The sequence below is a fragment of the Anguilla anguilla genome, chromosome 5 (genome assembly GCF_013347855.1).
Source record: "Anguilla anguilla isolate fAngAng1 chromosome 5, fAngAng1.pri, whole genome shotgun sequence".
NCBI classification, from domain to species: domain Eukaryota; kingdom Metazoa; phylum Chordata; class Actinopteri; order Anguilliformes; family Anguillidae; genus Anguilla; species Anguilla anguilla.
This window is the reverse complement of record NC_049205.1, coordinates 6,031,348-6,047,016: the sequence shown is the minus strand read 5'-3', so window position 1 is coordinate 6,047,016 and position 15,669 is coordinate 6,031,348.

Sequence of the window (15,669 nt, the reverse complement as noted above, 5' to 3'; positions counted from 1 at the left end):
ATACTGAGGTAAGGAGGCTGACTAGCTGATTTTTTGTCAGTTCTAGTGTGACAGATGCCCCAAACCTTTGTCAAACTCCAGTTGACGCTTTTGTAGTTTTAAAAAAATTTTTTTTACAGTATTTGAAAAGATTGTCAATTGTTGTCTGTTTCAGGTGGTAAAAGAAATAATTGCATGTCGTGTAAATCATATTCAAGCTTATCGCACAATAGCGCCCTCTTCTGGTAGACCAGGCACCTGCACCCTGCCCGTGCCTGTAAAAGGTACCGCAGTTCACCAGTGGCCCTGAGGCGCTCAGCGGTCTGACTGCACAATGCTGCGCGCATTTTGAACATTTTCGCTGAAGCCGTTGAACAGGTATTGCAGGAAACAACCGAGTGTTCGAAACTGAGAGAAAGGCAAAAGAAAAGAAAAACAAAGAAAAGTTCAGCCAATTTTACCACAAACATTTCCAGAGTTTTTAGCAGTACAAAATGCAGTTCAATTTCATCCAGAAGAAATATTTGAAATTGATTACATTGAACAGTTATTGGTACAATTTCAGGTATTGGAACATTTTATTTTTCTTAAAGAATTACAAGGGCAAAGAAATTGCCTTTTTTTTTTTTTTTTGCACAGTAAATTGTTCAGTGTTAAATCAACTCTTACAGAGGACATGTGGCCCCTATTGGATTCATATATGTGCTCTGTTAAACTTAAATTAACACTGGACATTTTGCCACACAGCATTTGTTTTGTTGAATAGCCTGTTGCAGGAAAACATATCAATAAATTTCACAGTAGAAATTACAGCAAATAAAATCACATTTCACATCTAAAAACCATGTTACCAATCTACAACCTTCAAAAATGATTTCATGTAAAGGGCATTCATTTTGTAACCCTTTTTTGTTTGTTGCATTCTGAAATCCCACGCACTAACTAGCGAGCATGAGGACTAATCACTGGTTAGTGAGTTGGCACGTAAGTTTCCTGGTTCGTTGCTTGCACAACATTTTCCAGTCAAATTTTGAAAGTGACATAATAAAATGTAAATAAGTAAAACAAAGTCAGTCTCCCACACAATGTGTTATGTAGCACATCTTGTTCACCCCTGCTAACACATTTTAACTGCATTCCTGAAATGCAAAGCTAAATTGTCCCCAATGCTTAAATTTCTTTGATTTCCTGGATAATGTATGTAGTGCACTCTGAACCACACCGTCACTTTGTCATGCACTAATACTGAACACATCTCTGAATTGTATTGTAAGGGTTTGAGGGCTCGTCAAACTATACAGCTGAGCTGAGAGCAGCAGGGGTGGTGGGTACTGAAATGATCATTTGTATTTTCATTCATTCAGTGGATAAATATGTTGTTGGGTACATGAGCTAATGTACTGTACTGCCAAATTAAAATTAGTTACGGAGCTCCCAGCACAGCCTGTTACCCTGTATACGTAACCCTAGCTACACCTAAAGCACTAGCACCTAAACAAATTCAACTGTCTGAATTTGGACTCGTGGGCCGTAGGCCACATAGGTCCTGTGGTGTTTCAAACAATCGGTGGATATATTTCACTTTGAACACTTGCTTTTAAGCATGGACTTATGCCACAAGAACAGAACAGCTCTTTGACAGGAAATACACACAACGTGAACCGTTTGAACCACACTTGTACACCAAATATCACTGTGACCACTGACATGATAGTATCTAGTCTATAATATAGGTAAGTACAAAATTAGTGTGAAATGCACCAACAGCAAACATGTAACAAATATATAAATACAAATATATAAATATATAAAGAAAGAATAGACTGACGTAACATTTTTCTGTAACTTTTTACGCTTTCAATTTGCTGCACTTCTGCACGCAGGATGTGTGGCAGAGACAATGGCGCGAGTCTCATTGTTTGTCTTCGCGTTCCCAGGGGACCGGGTCGTGTTCTTCGCCTGCGGTTGTGTTCCTCCGCTCTTGCCAGAAATGCTTCACGTCTGGTAGACAGCTGCCGTCGGGGCGAGGCGCCTCTTCATTCTCGGGTAGAGACACGGTTTTCAGGTCCTGAAGCGAGTTTATGACACTAGCCCCGACCTCGGCCCCGTTTTCTCCCGCCTTCTGGCTGCGGGTGTCTTCGGGAGGTCTGGGGGTTTTGCGAGATATGGACGTCCAAACATTGGCCAAACCCCCTCTGAAATCTTCAGACATGACCAGGAAAACTATGGGGTTGACAGAGCTGCCGATGTAGAGGATCACCTGCGCGAAGATGAGGAAGCCAGCGTGAGGCTTCAAGGCGTCGCTGTGCCTAGCCCAGACCCAGGCGCTCAACTCCGGTAGCCACACGAGCGCGTGAATGGCACTCGCGCAGATGAGCGTCAGAGTGAGGCGCGTGTTCTGCTGTCGGGCGTTTTGTGCTTTGTTCATCCTCTGTTTGGCTCGCTGGATCGCTTTTGAGTAACAGGCAACGGTGTAGACTACGGGGATCACGTAAGCAGCCACTGGATAGATCTTGCTGAAGACGTTCATGAAGTTAGACGCGTTAAATGGAACTTCAAAGACGCACAGTTCTATGGCGTTGAATTGCACAGTGGTGGTGAATATGATATGTGGGATCGTCAAGACCAGCGATCCTATCCAGATAAAGATTATGACTCCGATCATCCTCCGATTAAAAGTTACGAATGTATGTGGGTTCACACATTCGTTATATCTTGCTTGACCCATGGCTGACAGCGTGAAACTTTTAGCAACCAAACAACAGTGCTGAAACCAATCCGCCGTTTTACAAACAAAGGCTCCGAGGGTCCACCACTGTCTGGAATAGGTCACCGCCCGAACAGGAACGCACAGTGCTACAATCAACAAGTCGACAGTGCTCAGGTTAATGAGTAGCGTGTTGATGACGGATGCCTTCCCGTTTCTGAAGCTGTGGACGAGAACAACAAATATGGTGAGATTCCCAGCGCACCCTATCAGGCAAATTCCTGCCAAAATAATAGGCAACGTGACTGCACTTCCCAGTCCTCCGAAAAGTTGAATTCCACCGGCGTAATCAAACAGAGAGCTATTCATCGTCGCAAATTTCCCGGTTTATACTCCCTTCGCACTTTTTTTAAGACATTGGGAAATTTACTCTTGCTGTTCGTTATTATTCTGTATTATTATCTCGCATGTTTTCAAAAGCTATGTTCATTTGGCGGGGAAAACATTTGATGATGTCCGCGCTGGTCCTGTTTTTTTTTTGCGCTACTTCATCGGGAGCTGTTCAGAAACCCCGTGGTGCTGAAAAACGTGGCTCGAGCTTCTCCCGTATCTGGATGTGACAGGTGAGCGAGTGTGCTGGGGGTGAAATTCTTTTATATGCTGCCATTTAATGTCGTCACCGTCTCACGTCATCCCCTGATTTTAGACTGTGGGACCCCGCTGCTGACATTAATACAATACCTTGCATTGAGTCCAATTACACGTAGCCTGTGCACAGGAGAGCTTGAAGAAAGTTTGGGCTTGATTGGAAAATGAAAGTTAGTCTCATGAATATATATATATATATATATATATATATATATAGATATATATATATATATATATATATATATATATATATATATATATATATATATATATATATATATATATATATATATATATATATATATATATATATATATATATATATATATATATATATATATATATATATATATATATATATATATATATATATATATATATATATATATATACCCTTTTTATATATATATATATTTAGCTCAGGAGGTAAGAGCGGTTGTCTGGCAGTCGGAGGGTTGCCGGTTCGATCCCCGCCCTGGGCGTGTCAAAGTGTCCCTGAGTAAGTCCCTAACTGCTCTGGTGATGAGAGGCATCAATTGTAAAGTGCTTTGGATAAAAGCGCTATATAAATGCCGTCCATTTACCATTTACCTTCACTCCATGTCACCGAGCATGACAATTTTTTTTCTCTGAATGTGGCACCCAGCATGACAGCTAGCCTGTGATGGGAATGGTCTTCATGTTTCTTTGCTGGGTAGTTGGACCTTCTGAGACAAATCCCGCTTCCCAGCGCGGCCTCAAAAGGAGCGGAAAAAGCCGTCAATCGAAGCGGTCTTAAATTTCTTTTTCTTGCCTCTGTCCGTTCTATATCAGCCACGTTCGCTATGATTTTACGGGTCCAATTTGTGTGCTTGGGCAACTAGGCTAACATGTAGGATTACAGAAAAGGAGGAAGGAGGGATCATAACCCAAAAACGACGACTGAATTTTTGGCTTCTTACTCTTTGCGCCGACTGACTGGGATGAGCAGAAGATTTTCGGCTGCTCTTCAGCCCCCTTGTGGTGTTCGTTGATGAACACAAGAGCCCTGCCACTCATAACGAAACAGCAGGTTGCCATGGTTACCGTAGCTAGAAACCAAACAGACAGCCGGCTGTCAGCATATTGGCTGGGATGTGTGGACGGGAGCCAAGAAGACAAGTAGGAGAAAGGGACTAGACCGGTCAAGAATTATGGGGGACAGAGGCATGGGGGAGGGGTACTTCGGCCCCCCCTCCTCTCCCTGCCCCCCAAGCCGAAAGTTGGGTCTCTCAAATTCTGGCCGATGAAGGCCGCTGTAATGCATTTCTGTTTTTAGGCTTTCAGCCCTTCCCCCAACCCCAGAACCCCCCCCCCCCCCCCCCCCCCCCCCGCCCAAACACACCCACCCTACTTCTGCAAAGGGCCTCTGAGCCGTCGAGGGAGGAAACAGAAATCCCAACATTCAACAACAGCACTTGGGACTGCTGGACAGGCAAACCAGCAGGACCCTGATGCGGGGTTCCACCCCACCCCCTGTCCCAACTCATGAGTTGGTTCTCTTCATTTCGACAGCAGAGTGATGCTAACGAACAAGCCTGGTTTATACGGACATGAGGCCAAGCATCAACCGCTCCACACGGGCCAGGCTTACTTCTCCAGTTTCAGAAATATTCACATACCGAGAGTGACTTGCCGTGATCTTCCGCTGCGTTCTTCATGCTATTTAGAGCCAGATAACACCCACTTACCGGCCTCCTGGGCCTAACCGCGCTAATGGAGCCCCACTGCCACGTCTCCTCCTGCCTTGTGTGTGTGTGCGTTAGGACCAGTTCCAGGTACGGGCTCCGGAAAGGACACCCGTCCCACCCCGTGAAGATCAAACCGGCGGGAGTGGGTGAGGTGTGCTGGTGTGCCAAGACTCCCAGGGTGCACTGGGGCCTCGGAGTGACATTTTCTGTCATCCCACGGATGGGAGCCCTGCCGTCATCCGCCAACAAACGGCATGCCGGGCACCCCAGCTGGTGCGCAAGGTTCCCACGGCAACGGCGGCGAGGTTCTGGAGGCACTTCAAAAAGACTGGCTTTTGAACAGAGTACACTGATTCCTCTTTCCCTCCTATCGATTCCTCTGTGTGTGTGTGTGTGTGTGTGTGTGTTTGGTGGTGGTGGGGGTGTCTACAGTAATATACAAGGCGGAGTATATCAGTTTGAGTGCATAAGGGTTTTTGAGATGTCTGGGGCAAATGATTGAAAATTATCAGTCGGTGTTGTAGAACTCCATGCTTTCAATCAGCTGTAGTTATTGTTACACCGGCATTCAAATGTTCAGTTCAAGAACACCTTGATTGCGCACCGCAAAGGGTTAAATTGATCATTGTGTCTTTGACTCTTAGCATTGGCTGCAGGTGAAGCAGCTGCTGCTGTATCCCTCTACAACCGGCTGGAGAAAAGTGCTATTCCTCCGGATTTATGTTTAACAACCAAACACCCCCCCCCCCCCCCCCCCCCCCCCAACACTCCCCCACCCCCAAAGGCTTTGACTGAAGGAAACAGCACAGAACTTGCCCCAAGGACCGGTTTTTTTTTTTTTTTTTTACATATTTGAATTGCGCCCATCGGCAATCAATAAAGTGCTTTGTCGTCTCCAGGGATGGTTTCAAAAAGCAGTTGCCTGTCACTTTCAGTTCTGTCACTGGATTCCATAGAGCATGACATGCACACTGAAAGGATACAGAGGGAGACAAACATCAAAATGGGACACTGTCCTGGTCACCCAAATCACAGTAAAAACACATTTCTGTGCTAAAAACAACATACATTCCATTATTATTATTATTATTATTATTATTATTATTATTATTATTATTAGCTGAATAATTTAAAGAATTTACAAATAGGTCAGCAGAAGCCGTTTTCACAGACTAGAGCGAAAGCGACAACTGTTTAAGAAGAAGGCCTTGCCAAAGCAGCTGCCGTCCGGCATTTTGTTGACGTGAAAGATGTGCCTTAATTAATGGAGCACGGTTAATCCGTTTCGGCCCCGTGGAAACCAATTTGAGATGTCCACCCCTGAGTCAGTTGCAGGGGTGACACCTGTCACAGCTTCCGCTCGAAATCGTCCGGCGCGGCGACCACGGCTCGCTCACCGTCACGGACGCGCAAATGGAGTCGCCAACAAGCTTTGACGGCTCTGTCGAAATCATATATCCTCTTGCTCATATTGTGCGAAACGGTATCGGCACGAAAGGCACATGACTGACAGAAAACCGCTCTGCCACCGTGTTGTAGGCTACCGTCAAAAATGCGGTCACAGCTAAGAAAAGGGATTACCTGACCTCATTCGCCAAACCCCATGTATGCTGGTTTTTGTTATAAACCATTTTCTTATGAAATGAGGCTGAGGATGTTCAGAAAAACTTTGATAGGTTCTTAAAATGTTTCCCTGTATTTTCAACACAGTGTAGGTCTGTGTCATTGCGATTTTCAATATTTCCACGAATGGTTTGCGTTTCTGTGACCAGGCGCTCACAGTCACATCATTTAGGATTTCGCTGATTTTACTAGCGCGTCATTCTACTAATTTAAAAATTTAACTGCCTTCTAAAGAAATGGTCATACAAATTATACACACTTTACTGTCACTGTAGACATTCGCTGTCTGGGAACTAAGACTTCACTGATTAAATGTCCCAGGACGCTAATCTAGACGTTCATTCTTCACCTGCATGCACGTCTGGCGCAAAATGGCCGTCATTCAACAAATCTCGCCTCGGGCATTCGACTTGAATAAACAGCAAACGGTCAGAGTTCAGACTCTCAAAAGCTTACAGCATTTAGCAGACACTCGTATCCCGGACGATTTACACAGATTCCATTATTTCCCATACAGTCCACAGACAAAGCTAGACCTTTACCGAAGAAAGAAAGGTTGCTTTATAACTGTCTTTAAATCTGTCGTGCCCTAGCTGGGAGTCACACCCCTTGCCTTGAAATGAAAAGCCGAATCTTCTAACATTTATCCAACACACCTGACTTGATACTTCTATTCGACTTTTGAGAGAGCAATTTACACATTTTACTATGTCCTTTCAACAGAATTTATGTAAAGGCATATATTCATATTTTCCGCTGTTTTACTATAATAAAGCAGCATAAAATTTCATAGAAGGTTACAATCAAATGTTGGGTACAACTGGTCTGATGACGCATAGGGAAACGGGGTCAGTTGTAATATGAGTCATATTTGACACCATATTTCATGTAGTCAAGCCAGCTTCACTCTGATTGGATTACTTTGAGGTGTTAAAATCAACTCCCACTCACCAACTAATGCATCATGATTAACAGTTCAATCAAACAGCATCCATCAAGCATACCCTGCCACTCAAACCTGTTGGCTTTCCCTCAGCTGTGTGAATAATTTTCTTGATAAATTGCACTGTATTTTACCGTTTTACAGCACTGCAGTACTGTACAATGCTACAGTAAACAGCAACTGCCTGCTCACTGTGCCCACATCCTGTTACATCCTTACAAGCGAAACACTTGAGCAGCTTCTATTACTGAAGCGAATGAATATTAATTGCTTGGGTACCTATAGCTTCGGATAATATCTGCCTTCCTACCGGTTTTTAATTAAGCAATATGTATGAATAAGACTGAAATAATTTTCTCCTATTGCAATTAAACCCTATCTCTGAATCTCTGAAATGAATTTCGGTGCCTGCATAAGGTGAAGTTTGACCAGGTGTTGGTGATAAATCCACAGACTTGTGAAACACATTTTACCTCGCTTTTTTCCCAAAGGCTGATGCTCTAGAAAGTGTTGATCGTGTCCATAAACGAGGCCTACCTATTCACAAGCTGCACTTGTGTACAAAACCATTTTTTGCATCCATTCAGACAATTTTCTATCAACATTCACTCTCAGTTTGACCCATTTTCCGGCTCTGTTGTCCAACCTGAAACTGGGACATGGGTCCATTCCTGGTGGATCCAATACAAGGGTTAGACCATTTAAAAACTGAATCCTGGTCTATAAATAAAAAGTCAAATTAATAAAAATGCCATTTAGCAGATGGTCCTATCCAGAGCAACTCACACATATTACAATCTATTTATAAACAGCTAGATATTTTCACTGAAGTAATTCAGATTAAGTACATTGCACAAGGGTACAACTGCAGCTACTCAGCTTGGAATGAAACCTATGAACACCATTACAAGCCTAGTTCTCTAACCGTCACACAACGCTGCCACCCAAGTTAGTCCAGGAACACCTGCTAACTGCCTCGCTACCATGGCAATGACCGTGTCATGTGACCTGTTGAAATGAAGAGCCAGAAAAAATATCAAATTGAAAAGGAAACATTTGCTGTCACATGTCCGAGCGCATCTGTGCTGCAACAAGAGGATGTTTATGCTGCTGGAGACTGCAGATGCCTGGCCGTACTGGCGCCGCCTAGTGGTGATAATGATCTGAACGGCAGAATTATTGTCCGTCTTCAGACGCAGTCCCCCCCCCCCCCCCCCCCTCCTTTTTTCAATCTGCATTTTGGTTCGTCTCCTGTCCCCACCCCCTAACACCCCTACCTTTCATACTGGTTCAGGTAATGGCATTTCTTAGGGCTTCCTAGGGATATAATCTGTATGTATTGTGCTTTAGTCATGTTTACAAAGGCTATAGGCTCGCTGCTCTTGGAATCTTGGTAGCCAGATCTGGCACTATTACTCATGTGAAAAGCACACGTGAGTAACGTTTATTTTCAGCACTGTTATGTTCTGGACAAGAGCGTCTCCTAAAATAATACAATAATGTAATGCGTGGGAATAGACTTTTTGAACAGAGTAGTTGCGGTTCAGGGATTGGGGTGAGGTACCTGGTCCCAATTTACTTCCTGTGGGAGCTATGTGCTGTGATCAATGAACCCAGTGGCTGTGATATTAGCGAACAAATCAGATGACAAAAAGTCAACATCTCTCGATCAGAATTCAACACTGCTACCACCTGTTGCTAAAGGCTATTCCGGTATTTTTAAATCTCCCTTGTCAAAATGGACACCGCTGTGTACTCACAGGCGTAAGAAAGTAGTGTTTTTATTTAAATTACCTGCTACTGGAGCGACAACACAATCGCTATTAGTCTACTACCACTCAAAACACACACAAAAAAGGTGTTTCGAAATGGTTTTCAAAATTGATAATCGGAAGTGTCTAATGCCACCTGAGCATTCGTGACAAGCTCGCGATTCAGCGACAACTTAATGATTTATTTGCACGAGACTGAGAATCCATTCTTTTCTAAAATGCAGCCAGTTCCGCGGTAAGTTTTGTGTGACTAAGCGTTTTCTTTTTGCATGAAATCTCTCAAATATAATTGCGCGCGTCCACACTATGTTTGATTCCATTCGCCACGTGGCACAACACCGGAAATCAACATTTTAAACCACTGGTTCTCAAGCTTTTTAGAATCGGGGCCCAAATTAGAAATGCAGTACCTTTCAGGACATTTCTGTTGCACTGGCAACGTTGAGCAAATGATGATTAACTTTAGCCTTTAGCTCAGGTTAATTGGCACTCTTCCATGTAATCATTGCCTCTCTCTCTCATCAGTTCACCTCACACAAAGCACTGCATGCAGCAAACAGCACACACGATGAATACTGTAACGGAGGGAACCAGACTCGTTTGTTAAATGTCCAATTAGATGATATTTCCCGACAAACTGGGGAACTGTGTTGCATTAAGAGGCATCTGTGTTACTTGAGGGGTTTGTTTTATGTTTGACCAACGCAACTCCGAGGGATTATCGTGGTTCAAGAGTTTTAAAAAAAAGGGCACTGCACTGCTGAAATGTTTGATAGTTCAGGATAACACTGCCAAGCCATTTGAAAACTCATGGTAAATTATTATCCTTTATCATATTTAAAGCTCCAAATTACTGGCATTGGCCTACACAAATGCATGCACGCACACACACACACTTAAATGCACATCATCACCCTTACACCCTTACAATTATATGTACAACTTGGAAAGTTGTTGTTGTTGTTGTTGTGAGCTTCCCCAGAATCATTCAAGCTAAATTTGAGATGATTCACACAGGCCTTCACTAGCTCTTTGCATGATTGGATCAGTGTTAGTTGCTCAGTTTGGTTTTCTGAAAAGGAACTTCACAGCTGTGAAACTCATCCACTGTGGGTCTGGCAGCTTTTAGAGAGTCCATCATCATCCTCAGCTGGGGCTTCTGGTGGTTTTATTCCTCAGTGCTTTTCACTGAATGGGCAGACATACGTTCAAAGTGAAAAGGATAGCTCCAGGGGTCTCCTTTGAGTCAGTTCACAGGTTCTAGTATGAATAGAGGAGTGGAATTTGCAGTGACCTTTAGCTCAGATAAAACGGATTGAACGCGTGCTTGCTTTTCCAAACACTGTGAAGTCCTGTCCTCTAGTGGAGAGAAATAGAAGCGCGTTCAGTCATTTTTCATGGGATGAGATGGGGCGAGAGAGAGAGATATCGTTGCGTTTTTATTGTTGATGTGCGCACGCGTTGTTTGTTTTCTTAACGTGTTCAGTTTGGCACTGCGCTCGAGCGGGCTGAGCTAGGGACTGGCACGTGCTTGGACAGTTTCTGAAGTTCAGCTTGCTCAACATTTTTAGACACTTTTGATTTTCTCGCTATTAAATTTGTAGGCAATTAAAAGAAGGCTGTTTTTCATGATGCTATTATGATATTTCATTTTGATTTGTGAGTATTTTCCCCTCAATTAAAACTACATTTCGGTGATTTGTTTAACAAAAGCAATAAAATGCATTCAGTATCAGCGCTGTAATATAAATAACCACTAGAGGGAGACAAAGACTACATTTTGATAACTGCAGCCAAAACAAAATACGTTATGTTCTCCTATATTTTTATATCTTCAACGTAATATCCCCCCACTTTCTGTTCTCACCTTTGTGTTTGCATAAACAATTAAAACAAAAATAATAGAATAACTTGCAGGTGAACTTGGCTAACATAACTTTTGGAGCAATATTTCATTAAAAAAAATTCCCTAATGTGTACAACAGATGCATGGCATCACACTGCTTAAAAGCGGGACCTATGTGAGCCATCAGTTTCACTATGGGATTATTATTTTATTAGCCTATTTTTAACCCCTGATTTTTCATTACTCCCAATTTGAAATGCTCAGTCACATAGCTATGGTTTTACTTTTTAACTTGTATTTTTCCACAAACGGCTTGACAGTCATGACCGGATGTCCACAGTTGCAGCGATTTCTTCGATCAAAGTTAACTTATTCGATCGAAGGTCACATAACTCGTGCATTCAAAAAAATAGGAACGTGTCGCCCACAGTGACGGGCGGGATTCGGTATCGGTAAACTTGATGTTTGGCAATACTCTACTTTAGAATACTCTACTCTACTCTACTTTCGTCGGCTTCCCAACTGAAAGCGAGCCTTTTGCAGATTGATTAACTGGGAAATGTGAACTTGCAACCAGCGGTTGCCTACTGCGGTGGGATGGCGGAAACCACTGCTTAAGGAAAGGGTTTTTCCTCTTTCGATTGAAGGTGAATTATAATTCTTGCTTTTATGCATACACAGCAAAATAATCTGGTATCCTATCAGTAACCGCGCAAATGAAAAGAGCTTATCCTGATGTTGGCCCGGGGCGTGATCTTCTCTTATTTTATTTCCTTCTTTTGCCAATTTAGCTCGGTGGAATAAGGACGCCACTTAAACCATGTGACCAGTTGAAATAACCTCAGAAAGGTGGCACCGCTGTATTTGAGAACGGGGCACGCGCTAAATGAAAGAATAAAATGAAGAGTTCTATTGGGAGGCGATTAAAATAAATAGAAGCGAACCCAGATAAGACACCCACCATTTCCTCACCTATTTAACATTCATTGAATTGAATAATCCGTCCTTATTATCGTAAATAGTCTGCATATTTACCCTGAATATGCTAATTTAAATTTGCTGCCAGCGTTTCCTGACTAAATAAAAATATGTGTTTATATATGAAGAGAGAGAGGGAGAGAAAGGGGGAACAGGGGAGAGGGGGTTATACTGCTTATTGTTTTTACCGCTTTTATTTCCTTTTGCTCAGGGGCAATCCAGTTACATTTCAATCAAAAGATTCATTGAAAAGTCATTATCCCAAACTAACTGCTGATTATTGGCAGACACTTTGCATAGAAACGGCGTTTTTTGCTCAGGGCATAAATTACAGGCTCCTTTATCTGTTGCTTTTAGGGGAAAATAATGGACAATTTATCATTAATCTTCTCTAAGAAATATTAACAAGTTAAATGTCTTTCGCACGGTCCCCCTGTGTCATACGTTCTTAATCGCTCCATGTTGCTTTTGGCTACAAACCTTCGACGACTGGCCATTCTATCCAAATAAAAGTCTTTATCGACTCAATAAGGATAAAAAGTTATGAATGCATAGCCCGGTGAACCGACGAGTGCCGAGTGTTGATGGAAACCCGTGCTATAATTTGTATTTCCGTCAATTTGTGAGTTACTGTTTATTAGTCATACAACCACATGGACGTATCACATTTGTTATGGATGATTTGCAAAATTGGGCAACGTCTATTGCTGTGAAAATGCCCAAAAATCAACCAATGATATGTCTATTTTAGTTTGACTGACTGTAGTTTGCAGCACATCCAATAAAAATAAAAAAACACCAAATTGTTTCAACAGTCACTGTCTTTGGAATCGCATCTTTTTGCACACACAAAAATATGTCCACAAATTTGAGTTGGAGGGGAAATTTTTAAGACAGGGAATTTTAAACCGAATACATCGCTCACAAATGTTTTCACATATTGCATTGTCTTGAATAGAAAGAAAATGTCCCAGTGCGGTATTTTAAGTTCTAAATAATGTCATGCGTAATACATTCTAAAAAGGATATCATTAGACACCCCTGTACAAAACTGCGTGTGATAGTTTTATGTGCGTGATGTGCTGCCCCTTCAAGGACCTTACATTACAATAACTTGGCTAGGAACCTGATCCTGATCTCGAGCCAAAATTTTACGCGTGAGGGGGAAAGTGATATATGACACACAGTCGGTGGCAATATGGTGGAAGTCTGATTTAAATCCTACACAGTTGGAAGTCTGATGTAAGTCTTATACAGTTGTAGGGAGCGTGATGGAAATGTGAAGCGGTTGTTACCGAGGAACGTTCGACTGGCATATATTTACTAGGCCTACTTCATACCGTGTAAGTCTGAAATGTGTGAAAAATTCGAGATTGTGAATCCATCACATCGCTACATATGATATACACTGGTCTGTCTGAAATTAATCATTTTTACATTTTAGACTACTTATTTGCTATGAGTTTGTATAGGTTTGTGGAAGAGGTATGACGCTTAAAACAGCAGATCATATCAATATTAGCCGTTCCAGTGCATTCCGGCCCAGCACCATCCTTTTATCAAAATAAATCATAGCTGTAAAACATGCAATATATTATTGTAGCCGACCATAAAGACACTATTTCATTCTTCATTTGTAGCAATAATTTGCGCCTAATGTAAGAGAAAACTATTCTATTTATTTAACGGCGCTTCTCAAATAGTCAGTCAATAAGAAATAATTGCGGGATTAATCTTGCGAGGACGGCGTGTGTGTGTATGTGTGTTGGGAGGGTAATGCGGTGCGCCAAAGCGAAGTCATCAGCTCAACGACGTCACTTTCGATTCGCTCATCGGGATTACCCTCCTTTCCGAAGGGCGAGAGTAAATGACTCGCTTGGCATTCAAAAGCGATGGTGCCCGCCTTGGGCCTGTTTGGACAGGAATCAATCGGGCCGCAGACAGCAATCAACCAGGGGGAGACGGAGAACACGAGCGAGGCACAGATTAACGGAACACCCGCCCCTTGTGTTGACAAATACCCTCCCTAAATCCCTTCGATGAATTCTGTGCGTCTTTGGCTTTGACACTGCGGTTGACTTTCCTGGCTGTGGCAGGTGTTGCAGTTTCACAAATAGTGCAAAATGTAAATTATTTTCCATTTTCGGAATCTGCTTTTGTAATAATTTATATTCCAGCTATGCGTATTGCGATGCACGATGGCAGTCAAGATTAGACAAAACCTTAGTCGTTAGGGTGACCGTCAATGTCAAGTCAAATGTGACCGGAATTCTTGAACCAATAAAATGTTTATACAAGTCATATTTTACACTTCACATAACCACATCAGAACATTCTTAATGTTAATTATCTGTCAAATTCGTTATAGTTATCGATGATTATTTTGTAGTCTAATATATGTTGTATGCCTACAATGTTAATTGTGACAGAAAGTAAATGTAAGATGATTTGCCCAAGGGCGTACTGTGTCAAAACAAAGAAAGGAAAATAAAAGGCCGTAAAGAGAGATAAACCAACAGAGGGATTTGCTATGCAAAGGACACAATGAATGAACCACTTTAGTTATGGGAAAGAGGCTATTTACTTCTCTCTGCTCCATTCTAATTAAACGTACCCTACAGGTGTTCATTAAGTGAATGCTGTTAACATCCAATCACTCTTTTTTTGGCGTTTAACCTTTTCCGCATGTACGGGAAATTGCGTTGCGTTGGTCTACTTGTCAGTTTTGTTTTTCATTAATTTTTAAAACGGCTAATATATTTTTTTTTAAAGAAAGACTTCTAATTGTAAAGAAGAAAATGAGGCAAATCATTGCCCATTTACTTTCTGTGACGAGGAAAAGGTTGAACATATCACTTCCCTTTGACATAACCTTCCATGCCGTCGTTGCAGAACTGACAGTCTATAGGCTACAGCCTGTTGCACATATTGCACCTCTAGCCTATATATAGTAGTCAACTGAAACGTAACACGTGTTGCACTGCACTGCACTAAAATGAATCAGTCGTTAAGCGCACAGAACAATGAAATGTTATCAGCGTGTGAATTCATGACTGAATGTAGCCTACTGAAGGTATGATCAGTTGATCCTGAAGCATCCTTCCCATCGCGATGTTGCCCTGTTTAATTGCCATTGCATTATGGCGCAAGGTTTGCCAAGTAGAGGGAAATTACACCCTAAAAGGTTTGTAAAACGTACAGCACATTCGGTACATAAACTGACTGATGGCATTATGTTGACGTCTTGAAGCTACGCAGTTGCAATGTTCCACACCACGGGAACTGGATCGAGATGTAGGCCAGATATTTCGTTTTTACTGTTTTAAAAGATTGGGACGGTGGGAAGGCCATTGTAGCCACATGTTGGTTAACTAGTTTTTCGACCACAAAAAGCTCTTTCATTCCGCTTTAATAGTCTGCACGAGTAATGGAGACTTTAGTTTGTTTTGCGGTAAACAGAAGTA